Genomic DNA, 13,102 nt, shown 5'->3' with positions numbered 1-13,102 from the left:
TGCATAAATTTTGAGGACTTCAGATATGGTGCTCATAGCAGAAAGTTTAGGTCAGTTAGCACTCCCACTCCAGCCCATAAGAACATGTATCTAAGATTTGAAAAATACTTAAAACTGTTTTGCATAATCATACTGTATAGGAGAATACATCATAGCATTTCCATTTGAGAAGACAAGATCATTTGTTTCTCGGAACTGTGATTTCCCCTAGCCTGATGAGAGGAGTGGACAGACTGTGTGGAGCACTCCCATCAGCAGCATTGTGTTCGAGATCCAAATAATGACCTCAGAGCTAACCATCCTTGAGCTAAACTGAAGAGATGTAGCGGACAGGGAGGCTGCAGTAGCAGTGGCCAAGGTGTGTGACCATGAGCTTAAAAACCCTCCCTGGTTTAAAACAAAAAACAACCCTCCCTTGTGAAGAACATATATAGTGGTGACACTGTTTTCTTTGGAATTGGTATTCCTTACTTGGTAATGTTCTCATCCTCAGTAACTGCAGACCAAAATCTAATCTGAAGGTATACTTCTTAATCCTCCTCCCTGCTGGTGCTGCTGTCCCTGGGGAGAGTGCAGTTAAGTGAGCAGTTACTCCTGTGACTCAAAATTGCTGTTATTTTGTGTCTCTCTCCAGTTTTACCTAACTACAAACAGATTATTTAGCCCCTATATTTCCTAAGGCAGTTTCTTCTTAAGAAAGTATGTTTTACCCTGCTACTAACACTCTGTTGTCTTCCCCCTCCCATCCCATTCATCAGGATAAGACTGGGTGTTGACAGTGAGATGCACAGGGAACAAGGAACAGCTGACCCAGGAAGACTTGGAAGCACATGGGTACACACAACAGTGATAAGCATCATAGCAGAAGCCAGCATTGTTCCTCCTCCCAGTCTACAGAGGGCCTGGAAGGTGGAGATGGAGGTGGGATGCTGATGTCCATGTGTAATTCTCCACATGTGCTAGTGTGTGTGCACGCTACTGAGAGTCACTGTCCCAACTTGCTATGACAAGTAGTTACTTATGTGCCTGAATACCATATGACACTGGTCTTTGTGACCAGTTAGTAATTTTCTTGCACTTTATTTTATATAAACAACCCATTGATGAAAGGTTTTTTTTTAAACTTTTTTCATGTATCACAATGTAAATACTGAGTTAAGGTTGGAGGGGGGTGGCTCTATAAAGAATATTGAGAAGTGTGCCCAGGTGACAATGAAGTAGCCTTGTAATGTGAGAACTGCCAGGGATGTCTGGGTTCAAGTTAAGCCATATAAGTCATATTGCGATTTTTATCCAATGTGCAAAGGGAAAGTAGGGCATTTCCCCTCAGAGGCAACTGGTATGGTAGCTTAATACATAGTTTTCTTATAAGAAAACAGCCTTTGATTTCAACCACCTTCCTGGGTGAACTTTTCCTGAAAAACAAAATGGAAATGAACTCCAAATCACAGCATGGGTATATGGCCATTATACTAGAGTTTGTATGGATGGCTGAGGTAGTGTGCTTTTTTGTAGTTTTCTCATGTCTGTGGGGCTCTGTCACTTAGGTTTTGTATTATTTAGCTACAAAATGGCCTCAGAAAATCACCAGAGGTCAGTTATAAGAAAAAATACTATGTCTAATAACAACATAGAATTAAAATAAGCCTTAAATTGTCACTAAGTTTGAATTGTTTCCATAATTTGTTTAGTGTCAAGATTTTTCCACTTATTATCTTTTCCATATGTTTCAACCTAATTTGAAACTGAATTTAGTATTAGAAGTTACCTAGTGGGACAAACTTAGTACAATTTTTAGTATTCACTGAAAGTTTTAATGAATCAAATGTGTTCATTTTAAGCAAGATTTTAAGGGAGCTTTTTACATTCATATGAAATTCAATATACAATAAAGTTCAGTTTAATTAAAAGCAGGCTTATTTGGTTTAAAGTCCATCCATTATCAGAAGGCATCAGCCCTAATAGTTTGCAGTAATGGGGTTGTTTTATTAGGAGAAGCTCGTAACAACTTTATGTGATAAAATCTTTCTCAATTAAAAAAAATGTTTTAAACATATTGAGAACTACTAGTATAAGGAAGATACAGTTCAGTGCTGGTGATTTATTGTCACTTGGAGAACCAGTAAAAGACAACTCTGCTTTTAATGTAGTCTCTTAAGTTCTCAATTTGTTGGCTTAATTGTTAGAATGTGACAGTATATCAGCAGTAAAAGTATGAACAGACAGGCCTTTCTAAGTCAGCTTCTAGCAAAGTGAGCCTTGTTGGTTTTACCACACTTCCCATGTGGCTTTGTCTTAGTCCTTTCCTTTGAGTGTATTAGTGAAGCTCATTCATCCTCTGTACTCAAGCCTGTATACAAGGCATGTTGGGTTTATATGTTCATGTTGTTTCCATAGGTATGTTCTGACCATGTGCTGTATATGTCCATTAAGGTCATGAGAAAGGTTTTGATGATACATATATTTATACTGTTTCATAACACCTGTAAATCTTTTTACACGAGTCCTTCATATTTTTTTCTTTTATACTTATGAAAATTCAGTCCTAATTTTATCCTTATCATCTTCCTGTCTGTATTGCTATAATTAGGATGTTAATTATAAGTCTTCCCTTCAAAATCAAGTTTCATAATTGTGTAATACCAAACACTTTACTTAATAAAGATGGAAGAGTTATCTATTTTCTATGTGAAAGCTGTTGAGTAATACATCTTTTGTTTGTTTGTTTTTCAAGGTAGGGCCTCATGGTAGCCCAGGCTGACCTGGAATTCATTCTGTATTCTCAGGGTGGTCTCAAACTCACAATGGTCCTCCTACCTCCGCCTCCTGAGTGCTGAAATTAAAGGTGTGCACCACTATGCCCAGTTGAGTAATATATCTTTTATCAGCAGATTATTAGTAGTAGTGTCTTGGACTTTGAAAAAAAAAAGTACATTTTCTTTCTGTGTCCAAAATAAAAATGGAAAAGATATGCCCAATATACATATCAGATACCAAATATATGGCTATGTGATATCATATTATATAGTTCCTTTGGAGCTATAACCCAAGTCCAGGAGACAAAGACAAATGATTTATTTGGGAAGTTTGTGCAGTAGCAGTAATAGAGTGGAGAAGACTGGAAAAGGAAGGTACTGTGTTGGCTTCTGGGGAACATGAACAAATGCCAGTTACCCAGATGGGGCACTGAAAATAGACCAAAGAGTGAGTCCACACAAGGCTGCCTGTGAACCAGGGTATGAACTGGGGTTACTTCCAGGAGTGCTGGGTGCAGGGTTACCTCCAGGAAGTTGGGGTGCAGGGTTACCCCCAGGAGTGCAGGGGCAAGGTTACCCCAGGAGTGCCAGGTCTGGGTTACTCCCAGGAGTTGCAGGGTGGGTAGGGGTTACTGACAGCAGCATGGAACCTCAGCAGCAGCATCACCATAAAGCGTATTCCAGCACAGACAAAGACTCAAAAGCTGTGTCCTTGGAGCTCAGTGCACAACTTGCAGGCATGTCTTCTGATCAGAGTTTATGCTCCCCTGCTGTCCTTACTCCATTCATGACCCTGGAGAGGGGGCCTGGCGACTGGTAAGTTTCTGATAAGTTAAAATTATTTGTCTTCTGGGTCTTGTAAGTTTTGTTTACTTCCTGAATCTTAATAAACCCCATTGAAGGTTGGAAAGTTTTAATGCGGGGAAAATTGCTATACAACAGAAGGTGTCAGGAAGGTGTGCTATCAAGATGGCTAACACTCATCTGGTGGAATCTTATTCTTTTGTGTATCTCTGACAAACATTGTAGAGCACACATGAAGTGGAGAGAAAGCCACTCTAGGGAAATGGTACCTGTTTATTACAAGTTCCTTCCTGGCTTATGATCAAAGGCAGAGCAAAGACACTGGCAGCCAAAAATCACTAGGCACACTTAAGTGCTATGGCACAGGATTTGAGTAAGATGCCCACTTTATATACTAGGTATAAATCATGCATTTCAAACCCAGGGGAATCCATCCCCTTAAAACACAGTGCAGATGGTGTTCTGTGCACTTGTGCCACATGAGTTTGTAGCCCACCCATAACCCAAGGAGAAGCTCAATGTATAGGAAAAAGAACAATGCTAAGATTCTGGCCCTCACTCTGTACTGACTGACAAGCCATGTGACCATGCTAGGATTGCTGGTACGTAATTCCACTTTTTCTGAGGACTCCTTTATCTCCTTTGTACATTGAGAAAATGAATATATACCTTGTCTCTTTCAGAGAATTCTATGGGCAAAATCTGAATGTATATGGACACAAGCATTTTCAAGCTGATTGTCCCACTGCCCTGGGAGTGAAAGGTCTCGCTGCACTGAGAGTGAGGGAGTATGGTACCACAAGTACACCGACTGAAGGTCCCCCTGCACTGGGAGCGAGGGTGTATGGTGTCACTACCACACCGACTGAAGGTCCCCCTGCACTGGGAGCGAGGGAGTATGGTGCCACCAGCACACCGACTGAAGGTCCCCCTGCACTGGGAGCGAGGGTGTATGGTGCCACCAGCACACCGACTGAAGGTCCCCCTGCACTGGGAGCGAGGGTGTATGGTGCCACCAGCACACCGACTGAAGGTCCCCCTGCACTGGGAGCGAGGGAGTATGGTGCCACCAGCACACCGACTGAAGGTCCCCCTGCACTGGGAGCGAGGGAGTATGGTGTTCTGTGGTCATCTGACAACACAAAATTATTTTTCATAAAAGTACTTCAATTTAAACAAAAAATACACATTAAATGGTGGTAGGTAGAGTTCAGTTATACAGGGCTTACCTTGCATGTACAATACTTTCAATTTCATCATCAGCACCAATTGTTTTTAATTAACATGAAATGGGATAAAATTATTCAACCTTTGATATTGCCCCACAAATGGGATTTTCTAGAACTTCTTTCAAGTTAAATAACACACACAGCTGGGTGTGGTAGTGTACACCTTTAATCCTAGAACTTGGGAGGCAGAAGTAGGACCGCCTTCAGTTCAAGGCCACCCTGAGATTACAGTCAATTCCAGGTCTGGGCTACAGTGAAACCCTACCTCGGGGGAAAAAATAGGAACCAATTTTATCCCAGCACTCAGGAGGCAGAGGTAGGAGGATCACTATGAGTTCGAGGCCACCCTGAGACTTCATAGTGAATTCCAGGGCAGCCTAAACTGGAGTGAAACCCTACCCAAAAAAAAAAAAAAAAAAGACACACATTTCAAACTCAAGGTACAGATTTGTTTTTAAAGGAAAGAAAACTTTTTATGGATTTTTTTTGTTAACACAAGTAAAAATGGTATCAATTGAACATCTCAGCTTTCCACTTTTTATATGCATCATATGTAATTTTTTTTCTTATGAATCGATGGTGATCCTTGTATGGACTAGCTGAAATAACACTATTGGAAAGTTAGACCCAAGATGTGTTGAAATAACTCGTGGCCCCTTATCAAATCATACAAGCTAAGAAACAGTAGTGTCTCATTGAAATGATGGAGGTAGGCACTGGGGCTGAACTGCACCAGGAAGGGAAAACTGGCTACATAGCCCTTTTCAGTATGAACCTTCCAAATGGACTCAACATTGAGAATGCTTGGTCACTCTGGATGATAGATGGATCATGAGAACAGCCATCTTGAAAATATGAGCTTTGGTTTATTTTAAGTTACAAAGGCTAGCAAGTAGCTTTGGAAATAAAATCACTCTGAAATACAATATTTATTAAGCATTGGAGGCAGCTGGTTTTAGTCTGAACTCATTGGCATTGGTAGCATCCAGCTTCCTTGTGGGAAGGGTTTAATGTGAGACTTCATTTTCTATTCCATTTGATTCCTAATAAGCTGGACCAATGCCTCATGTAATTGTTAAGCACAATTTTTGTTATGTCTTAAGTGGTGGCTCCTGTGTGTTAGCTTTCGTTTGACCAATTCACAGAACATGTTTTTGTGAATATTTGTTTTCTGTTTAGATGTTGGAATAAGTTTGATACATTAATTAAAAAAAAAGAAGAATACCTTCCACTGAAATGTAGTTGGAATTGTGCTCAATTTCTTGGTTTATAGAGAACCAGCATCTTCATAGTATGTGAAACATGGAAAGACACCATCCAATCACATCTTCCCTATGTCTTTGCATTGGTTATTTCCTTGTCACTGTGAGCAAATGCCTGAAAGGAAGCAGACAAGGGAGGACAGATCTGTTCAGCTGAGGGATTAGAGCCCTTCATGGTAGGGAGGAATGGTGAAGTTTTGGGCAGTGGATTCATGTGGTGGAGACTCTTCTCATCTGGACAGATTAGGAAAGCATACAGGAAGCAGAGCTAGGGTAGAAAACCTCAACGCCCACCCAGTGACCCACTTCCATCAGGAAGGATCCACCTCCCAAATGTTCCGTAACAGCCCAGGACAGCACTGCCAAACTGGGAGACAAATGTTAAGGAACATGAGTCTATGGGGGACATTTCACATTCAAACCACAAGTGTCCCTTTAAGTGCTTCTTATAATTTCTTAAAAATCATGTGCAGTTGTTGTTATGAATAGTTTTATTAATGCTATGACTTCAGTACTTTCTAGTTTATGGTTTTGATGCCTAAGTTACATTGTCTTCCATTGTACTTCAGATGGATATGGCTATTATCAAATAAAATTATGTTTTCATAAATTAATGTGCCATGGGCCAGGTGTGGTAGTGCACGCCTTTATTCCCAACACTTCGGAGGCAGATGTAGGAGGATTGCGTGAGTTCGAGGCCACCCTGGGACTACATAGTGAATTCCAGGTCAGGCTGAACTAGAGTGAGACCCTACCTCAGAAAACCAAAAAAATAAATAAATAAATTGTTCACTCAGCACATTTGTTGAGTTTAATAGCTATGACTGGAATTTGATCAGAAGCACATCACATTTGTAAATAAGGACAGTGTTCTCTGAAGGAGACACAGTTCCAGTGAACACATATGTTTCTAGTGTTAGTAGGAAAACATTTTGGTTTGTGCTTGAGAAAAGAACCAGGATAAGGACTTGGTCTAGGTGGTTTATTGGGAAGGTCACTTTACAAAAGTGGAGACATTGTTACGGGCAGTGTGGTGGTTTGATTCAGGTGTCCCCCTAAACTTAGGTGTTCTGAATGCTCGGTTCCTAGCTGATGGAGATTTGGGAACTAACACCTATTGGAGGGAGTGTATTGTTGGCGGCAGGCTTATGGGTGTTAAAGCCAGTTTCCCCTTGCTAGTGTTTGGCACACCCTCCTGTTCCTCTGATGTTGGCCAGGGCGTGATGTCCACCCTCTTGTCCATGTCTTGTTTTCCCAGCCATCGTGGAGCTTCCTCCTTGAGCCTGTAAGCCAAAATAATCCTATTTTTTCCACAAGCTGCTGTTGGTTGGGTGATTTCTACCAGCAATGCAGACCTGGCTGCAACAGTAAAGTGGTACCAAGAGTGGGTTTGCTGCTAGACATCTGACTATGTGGCTTTGGCCTTTGGGAGCTGATTTTCCAAAGGAATGTGGAAGGATTTGAAACCTTGGCCTAAGACACACCTTGCAGTGCTGTAAGTACAGCTTGATGAACTATTCTGGTCAGAGTTGAAAGACCTGAATGCAGTAACAACTGTGGACTATGAGATTTGGCTTATGAAGGTGAGAAAGAGCTTTGCCTGGACTGGTCTAACAGTTTGTGTGAAAAAAGCTTGCTATTATGCCCATGTCCTGAGAAGTTGTGCAGATTTGCTTGCGTAGAAATGAACCGGTGTGCACAGAGGGATATGGCACAGAAAGAAAAGTCTTTGGGTGAACTCCTGCCCATTTAGCTGCAATTGACAGATTATAACCTTTGAGATTGGGCCAGCTGATCTGCACTGGGGCAACAGGAAGAATGTTGACGCTCTTAAAGGGGCCTGAGTGCTCAAGGAGTATCCTGTTCTTCAAAATCTGCTTTATTTTACCCTGGATTAACAAATTGGCACCCTACCTGGTATTGTGGAGTAGAAGAAATACAGGAAAGAGAAGGTCATTGAGTTGAGTTTGCAACATGGTCTTGTGTTTTGGAAATGGCCGTGGGCAGTGTGAAACAGATTTGCTGGATGCCTGCTTAGAGACCCCATGGGGCTATGAGGATGAACTGTGGGTTGCAGTGGAGACCCAGTGGAGATGCCAGGACCACGAGATGGCTGCTAAAGAAAGCTGCCAGCCCCAATGAAGTTTTCCAGTACCAGTACCGTAAGTAGCCTAGCTGGAGGGGTATAATTGGAATGCCAGAGACTTGTTGCTGGTTAGAATGATCAGACTTGGTGATTTGTCAGTAACTACAGTTGTTGGACTTGAAGCTACAGGGTTTGATGTTTGCCCTGGGTGTTTTAAATCTTGTATTGGTTCAATATTTCTTTGCTATGCCCAGTGCCAGCTTTAGCAGTGTGAATGTTTATTCTGTGCCATTATGGGTTCTGGGGGGATTTTTTTGGTATTATGGCTCAGTTAAAAAAACTTTGGATTATGGGGATGGATGAATATCATTGGAATTGATAAAAACTATGGGGAATTTTAAAGTTAGGCTGAATGCATTGCATTTTGCATTATGTATGGATATCAGTTTATGGTTGCCAGGGGCGGAATGTGGTGGTTTGATTCAGGTGTCCTCCCCAAACTTAGGTGTTCTGAATGCTAGATTCCCAGCTGGAGATTTGGGAATTAATACCTCCTGGAGGGAGTGTATTGTTGGGGGCAGGCTTACGGGTGTTATAGCCAGTTTCCCCTTGCCAGTGTTTGGCACACCCTCCTGTTCCTGTTATCCACCTGATGTTGGCCAGAGGGTGATGTCCACCATCTGCTCAAGCCATTGTTTTCCCTGCCATTGTGGAGCTTCCCCCTTGAGCCTGTAAGCTAAAATAAACCTTCCCCCCCCCCACACACACAAGCTGCTGTTGGTTGGGTGATTTCTACCAGCAATGTGAACCTGACTGCAACAGGTAGAGAGGAAATGTTACACACAGTCATGCTGCTCTGTGGGTAGCAGAAGTTCCATCCCTTCTCTCAAGCAGGAATAAATGCCTCCCAGGGGACCTTGTCAGGAAATATAAGCCTGGGTACTGCTCCCTGGCCTTGATCCCTGATGGTTGATGGTTGATGGCTGCTTACGAGGTGAAAGTTATAGCACATGCAGGCTACTCAGTGCACAAGCTGGCTAACTTTCCACTTTGCAGAAGGCCTACAAGAAGAAATAGGCTGCAGATGGTGTGCTATCAATGACTTCAGCTCACACAGAACTGCCCACTGCAGGTGCAACATAACTAGAGGTACACAACAAAGGTATGGCAGCACACAAACAGCATCTGTTTCAGACAAGATCAAGTGTATTCCGAGTGGTGTGGCTGTAGACTAAGAGCATCTACCTCAGTCCCTGTCACACACTCAGATCCATTGGGCCTTCCTTAAGTCCTCTCTGGACTTTTTAAGGGAGAAGCAAGGTGTAATCTCTAGAAAACACAATATAGGAGGGTTAGAGGAACTAGCAACTCCTTGTTGCTCTAGATATAGGCTATTAATACTGTTTTCATCTCCTCCACAGGATTAGAGTTCCTGTTCAGTACTTTAGCTGCTCTGAGCTGCGAGCCTGTTCAGGGATCCATGCCTTCCACCCTGAGTACTCAGCCACTTGGCTGCCATGCCCTTCCCAGGATGTGAAGCAGAAAAACACTGAGGCTATTCTGGGAGTGCTCTGCTCCCTTACATAGCAGGAGCCCTGGCTTTCACTGAGACATGCATGGCCAATATCACAGCTTCCCTTTATTGATGCTGTTTCTCTAGTGTGGAAATCTCACTGACTAAGGGGCAGGCTCTGTGAGGCTCAGGAACCTTTACCATGTTTTCAAGTGGGCATGACCCTGCTCTTCATCATCTATAGCCTCTCTTCCAGTATGGCCTACAGGTACAGACACAGGAAGCATGGGTTTTATATAGTAATGGCAACATTCAACCCAGTAGTGTTTGGTTTTTATGAAAAAGTTCATGTAGGGGTTGACAAATGACATAAAGGGGTGCATACTAAATGTTTTATGTCTTGGGGGTTATAGTGGTCTTTGCCACACATATTTTGAGCATAGAAAAATGCAAAAACAATTCTGTAAAGTCCATGTCTCTGTTATGACACACCACCCAAGACCATGGCCTCCACAGATGTCATTCAGTCAATACATGCTTTCATCTACCACCGAGTTCTTTGAGGCTAGAACAACACAGAGGCTTGCATCAACCTTGTTCCTGTCAGCTCAAAAACACCAGCAGTGGCTCTCAGCAGACCAGGTGTGGGAAGACCCATTAATGACCTTCCTCCCTGCCACCCTGACAGTTCTGTTTTACAGTCATTGAGCAAGGCCTGGAGTAGTCCAAAGTCATTCTGTAAATGAGCCGCTCTACTTTGTAAATGTTTGCAGATGCTATGAATGGGATAAAACTCAAATGAAAGGATTACAGAAAAAGAAGGATGTGCAGGGCCTCTTCAAAATCTCTCCTCTGTGCTTGCTGCTCAACCCAACAGTATGGAGACTGCCATAGCAGCAGTCTTTTTGTGGTCCAGATGGACAGTTGGAAAATAAGAAGAAGATAAGTGAGACTATGTGTCGATTTTTTTTTTTCTGTGATTGGGTAACACATAGTCTCACTCATCTACAACACCTAACCTGAATCTACCCAAGATACCTTACATACCCAGCAAGCACCTCATGGACTAGATAATAGGATGGATGGGGAGGGCAGGGAGGGCATCAAAGGGTGGAAAACAGTAATCTGGACCCAAACGGCAATGGTATCATAAAATTCTACTTCCTAAAAGACAGACCAAATGGCTGAACCTCACTAGACCCTTACAGGAAACACCTGAACCACAAGACACTGGAGAGGGTAGGATCAAGACTTACCTAAATCTTCTACATCTTCCCTCCCTCCCTCTCCCCTCTCTCTCCTCTCTAACTCTTGTATATTAGTTATGTTTTTCCTCAATTTCTTAGTGGGCACTGACCTGTAAGCCCCACTTCCAGCTTGGGGCTACCATCCACAATGAGCTTTTGATCAGAGAAACCTACAAGGTTTCCCAAAACAATGACAGACTTCTGTCAGAGTACTTGATGACCCACCAAAGGCCAGTGGTAAGACCCTATTGCTGAAGACTCCATACGCAGCTGACACGTAAAATGGAATGGCATGGATGGAAGCCAGGAGAGAGTCAGTCCTCAGATAGTCAGTGTGTCTAGTGCCAGAAGGTGTTACATGGGCGACTGGGGGAAATGACCAATATCTGTCCAAGCAACTCATTGTCTAACCTAATTAGCAACAAATAACCTGATGTGTTGCCCACACAAGTGCAATAGTGGCACACAGCTATGGTGGGGAACCAACTGCTCTTGATTTGGCTAACTGATCCACTCAGTGGTACGAGACCCATAGCTGGAGCTGGGAAACAAGTCAGAACCATACCCAAACATAAGCCCACTCTCCAATATCAAGCTACCATCAATCATGGGGTACAAGAGGGCCTACACCTATCAAACTCTCTATCAAAAAAGTAATTGTTGGGCTGGAGAGATGGCTTAGTGGTTAAGCACTTGCCTGTGAAGCCTAAGGACCCCAATTTGAGGCTCGGTTCCCCTGGTCCCACATTAGCCAGATGCACAAGGGGGCGCACACGTCTGGAGTTCGTTTGCAGAGGCTGGAAGCCCTGGCGCGCCCATTCTCTCTCTCTCCTTCTATCTGTCTTTCTCTGTGTGTCTGTCACTCTCAAGTAAATAAATAAATAATTTTTTAAAAAAGTAATTATTATCTCAATTTTCGGGGTGCTAACTTACTCTGTTGGAGAATCTGCTTCTCTTTATCAGATAGATGCAGATCCTAACAAGAGAGCTGCCCCAACATACCTCAGAAGGGGCCCAACTGAAACTAAGGACAATTGGCGAAACAAGCAAGGGTGATGTTTTCCTGATGAACTGGATACCAGCACAAAGGGGAAGGAGACCAACACAGAGAAAAATCAACTCCTACCAAATCAGAGAGCCAGAGCCTCAAAGGCCCCCAACATCTCAGCACTGAAGCAGACCAAAAATGAACCCAACATGGCTCAGGGAAATTTTGTGGAAGAGGGGGCGGGAAGAATGCCAGAGTTGGGCTGGAGAGATGGCTTAGCGGTTAAGCGCTTGCCTGTGAAGCCTAAGGACATCGGTTCGAGGCTCGGTTCCCCAGGTCCCACGTTAGCCAGATGCACAAGGGGGCACATGCGTCTAGAGTTTGTTTGCAGAGACTGGATGCCCTGGCACGCCCATTCTCTCTCTTCCTCTATCTGTCTTTCTGTGTCTGTCGCTCTCAAATAAATAAATAAATTTAAAAAAAAAAAAGAATGTCAGAGTCACATGTTGGGTCATGATATGCAGAGACATTTATCGTACCAATAACTGTGGGCTAACTCCACAATGCACGACCCATTTACATCAACAAGGAGGGTCCAGTGGGAGGGGGTAGATCATGGATGAGCCTAAACAATGGTACCAAACTGCCTGTATTTGCTGAAAAGAAAACTAATAAATTTAAAAAAAGAAGAAGATAGAACAGCTAGCATGCATGCATTTATTCCTGCTTCTTTAATTTGAATGCAAATCAACTGGTTCCTTCCAATATACATAGATTTTCACATTCAAGAAAATAAAACCAAAATGCATAGGAATTCATACATATTCTGAAGTAAATTTCTTTAAAATACTGTTTTATGCCTTATGGAAAATAAATTTATGCTTTAAAATGTTCCTTAATTTTTATATGCTTAAAAAAAATAAAATCATAGCTGGGCATGGTGGCGCACGCCTTTAATCCCAGCATTTGGGAGGCAGAGGTAGGAGGATCACTGTAAATTTGAGACTACCCTGAGACTACATAGTGAATTCCAGGTCAGCCTCCTGAAATAGAGTGAAACCCTACCTTGAAAAATAAAAAATAAACAAATAAAATTAAATCATATCTAAAAGGGCAATTAATACAAAAAGATGTTGCATATAACTATATAGATTTAAATTCTTATTTTGAAAACTGTTAGTAATATTGAACAGTTGTATTTGTTCTAGAAGATACAT

General features: G+C 42.5%; 1 protein-coding gene across 7 annotated transcripts in view; it reads left to right on the top strand.

Moving 5' to 3' along the window:
• LOC101610248 (THO complex subunit 2-like) overlaps positions 1 to 2,681 on the top strand; it is a 36,661-nt gene extending 33,980 nt beyond the window's left edge. For 6 of the 7 annotated variants that reach the window (XR_006635661.1, XR_006635662.1, XR_006635667.1 and 3 more), the window contains one exon: positions 759 to 2,681. The gene's annotated coding sequence lies outside the window, so the exon portion shown is untranslated. Of the gene's footprint in view, positions 1 to 211; positions 359 to 758 lie in introns of all 7 variants that reach the window. The other variant, XR_006635663.1, reaches the window with a different exon arrangement.
• The last annotated feature ends 10,421 nt before the right edge of the window (positions 2,682 to 13,102 follow it).

The sequence above is a fragment of the Jaculus jaculus genome, chromosome 2, assembly GCF_020740685.1.
Source record: "Jaculus jaculus isolate mJacJac1 chromosome 2, mJacJac1.mat.Y.cur, whole genome shotgun sequence".
Taxonomy (NCBI): Eukaryota; Metazoa; Chordata; class Mammalia; order Rodentia; family Dipodidae; genus Jaculus; species Jaculus jaculus.
The sequence above is the reverse complement of the archived record's forward strand: the minus strand, read 5'-3'. Positions and strand labels throughout refer to the sequence as shown.